The sequence below is a fragment of the Hyla sarda genome, unplaced genomic scaffold, assembly GCF_029499605.1.
Source record: "Hyla sarda isolate aHylSar1 unplaced genomic scaffold, aHylSar1.hap1 scaffold_754, whole genome shotgun sequence".
Taxonomy (NCBI): domain Eukaryota; kingdom Metazoa; phylum Chordata; class Amphibia; order Anura; family Hylidae; genus Hyla; species Hyla sarda.
In genome coordinates, this window is record NW_026610778.1 from 94,555 (window position 1) to 97,500 (window position 2,946).

The window sequence follows — 2,946 nt, forward strand, 5'->3', positions numbered from 1 at the left end:
GTGGCTAGCTCCCTGCCGGATCGCGCTTCGTTAGATCGATCGAGGGACCTTCAAAGACGGATATAGCCTTCCGGACCGTGCCGTGGCGCGACTCGGCACCGGGGGGATCGAGACCCTTCGCCGACACGGGCTCCGGGGCCCGGCCGGACGAGGGGGTCGGTCCCCGCCGGATCGCGCGTCGAAACGACCGTCTGGGGATATTGCGAATGATGCCGTTCTCTCCGGACACATCTGGGGGAGCCCGCTCCGTGCCGCTCAAGCTCGCCTCCCGGGAGGGACGACCCCTTTCCCGGCGGGAGTTCCGCCGGGAGGGGGTATACCCTAAGGGCCCCCCCCCCCCCCGAGCCCCGGCACGATGCGGCGTCAGGGGGAGCGAGACCATCTCGCCTTCGCCGACACGGGCTCCGGAGCCCGGCCGAACGAGAGGGTCGCTCCCCGCCGGATCGCGCCTCGCCAGATCGATCGAGGGACCTTCAGAGGATGAAAAACCGAGAAATTACGCCCATAGCTCGGCCCCTCCGGTCCAAAGAGGGTGCCGGCAGGGCACGCGCGCATCACCCCCGGGACCGGGGGACTTCGGCGGACCGCCCGCCGAAGTTGCTCGACTCGCTCGACGTCCCGGCCCTCTGGCACGGGTGGCCGTTCCGCTGCAACTGTTCCCAAGGACGGCGCGCCCTGCCTGGGTACAGGGACCCGCGCCTCCCGCCCTTTTAGCCTCTCTGGGTCTGTGCGTGTAAAGGGGACCCTTCCGGAGGCTTTGCCCGGGGACCGACCGGCCCCGGGTCGGGTACGCGAACCGGACCCGTTCCCCCCGGCATTCACCGAGGGAGAAGGCAGAGGTTCGTCCGCAGGGGAGCACACGCTCGGCCCTGGCGTAACCCGAGAGAGCGGCCGTGCTTCTCGCTCCCCTGCTATCCCCGGGCAGGCGGCCGTTCTGAGGTAGCCGGTCGCCGCGCTGCGATACAGTTTTATGAACGCGTGCCGCTCTGCCATGCCCGACTCGTGGAACCGTCACCCGGATACGGCCTTCGAATCAGTTCTCATAGCGGTTCTCGGTTTCGAGATAATCGACAGGCCCGGAAGTCTTTCGGGGGACCCTTCCAGAGGCCTTGCCCGGGTTCGGTGGACCCTGCCTGGGCACAGGGACCCCCTCGGCTCCCCCCATGGCTGACAACCGGGACTCGTATTCTGTCAGGGGTACGTGTCGCCCATCCTGTTCCCAAGGACGGCGCGCCCTGCCTGGGTACAGGGACCCGCGCCTCCCGCCCTTTTAGCCTCTCCGAGTCTGTGCGTGTAAGGGGACCCTTCCGGAGGCTTTGCCCGGGGACCGCCCAGCCCCGGGTCGGGTACGAGAACCGGACCCGTTCCCCCGGCATTCACCGAGGGAGAAGGCAGAGGTCCATCCGCAGGGGAGCCCGCGCTCGGCCCTGGCGTACCCCGGGAGAGCAGCCGTGCTTCTCGCTCTCCTGCTATCCCCAGGCAGGTGGCCGTTCTGCGGTAGCCGGTCGCCATGCTGCTATGCAGTTTTATGAACGCGTGCCGCTCTGTCATGCCCGACTCGTGGAACTGTCACCCGGATTCGGCCTTCGAATCCGTTCTCATAGCGGTTCTCGGTTTCGAGATAATCGTCAGGCCCGGAAGTCTTTCGGGGGACCCTTCCAGAGGCATTGCCCGAGTTCGGTGGACCCTGCCTGGGCACAGGGACTCACGACTCCCCCAGGGCTGACAGCCGGGACTCGTATTCTGTCAGGGGTACGTGTCGCCCATCCTGTTCCCAAGGACGGCGCGCCCTGCCTGGGTACAGGGACCCGCGCCTCCCGCCCTTTTAGCCTCTCCGGGTCTGTGCGTGTAAGGGGACCCTTCCGGAGGCTTTGCCCGGGGACCGCGCAAGCCCCGGGTCGGGTACGTGAACCGGCCCCGTCTCCCCCCCCCCCCCCCCGGAATTCACCGTGGGAGAAGGCAGGGGTTCTTCCGCAGGCGAGCCCGCGCTCGGCCCTGGCGTACCCCGAGAGAGCAGCCGTGCTTCTCGCTCTCCTGCTATCCCCAGGCAGGTGGCCGTTCTGAGGTAGCCGGTCGCCATGCTGCTATGCAGTTTTATGAACGCGTGCCACTCTGTCATGCCCGACTCGTGGAACTGTCACCCGGATACGGCCTTCGAATCTGTTCTCATAGCGGTTCTCGGTTTCGAGATAATCGTCAGGCCTGGAAGTCGTCCGGGTGACCCTTCCGGAGACCTTGCCCAGGGGAGGTGAGCCCTCCTCGGGTAGTCGTCCGGCCGGGTGCCCTCGAGAGAACCAGGGGGGGGGGCTTTGATTTTATTTTATTTTTTTTTTTCTTTCAAAGTCCCACCGGAAGTCTCACAGGGGACCCTCCGCGGGGGCATACCCGGCTATGGTGCGCCCTCCTCGGGTAGTCTGACCACCTCTCCCCCCACCTCTGCGGAATTTTTATTTTATTTTTTCTCAATTTTATGCTCAGGGCAACCTTGCTCTAGCGTGCGAGACTGGCCCTCCAAACTCTCTCAAGTTTCCAACGCCGCCTTCCCCGGAGCCCTTGCCCGGGGAAGGCTCGCCGAGGCCCGGGCTCGTGCCATGCCTCCTCCCCCTGCGGAGAACCGGGCCCGGGGGACCTTGGCCGTTCCCCCCCCCCCGGAGGTCCCGCCGGGGGCCTCCCGGAAGAGAGTACCCGGGAAGGGTGCACCCTGGCCCGGGTAAGCCGGCAGGCTCGTCCCCCTTCTCGGGAAGCGGCTCCTCGCTGAACGCTGGCGCCTCCCGGTGTCCTCTTTGGGGTACCGCGTGCTTCCCTTCTACCCCCGTCCTTCGGCGACAGCTTACTCGGGAAGAGTGCACCCTGGCCCAGGTACGCCGGCCGGCTCGTCCCCCTGCGGAGGACCGGGCCTGGGGGACTTTGGCCGGTCCCCCGGAAGTCTCGCCCGGGGGCCTCCCG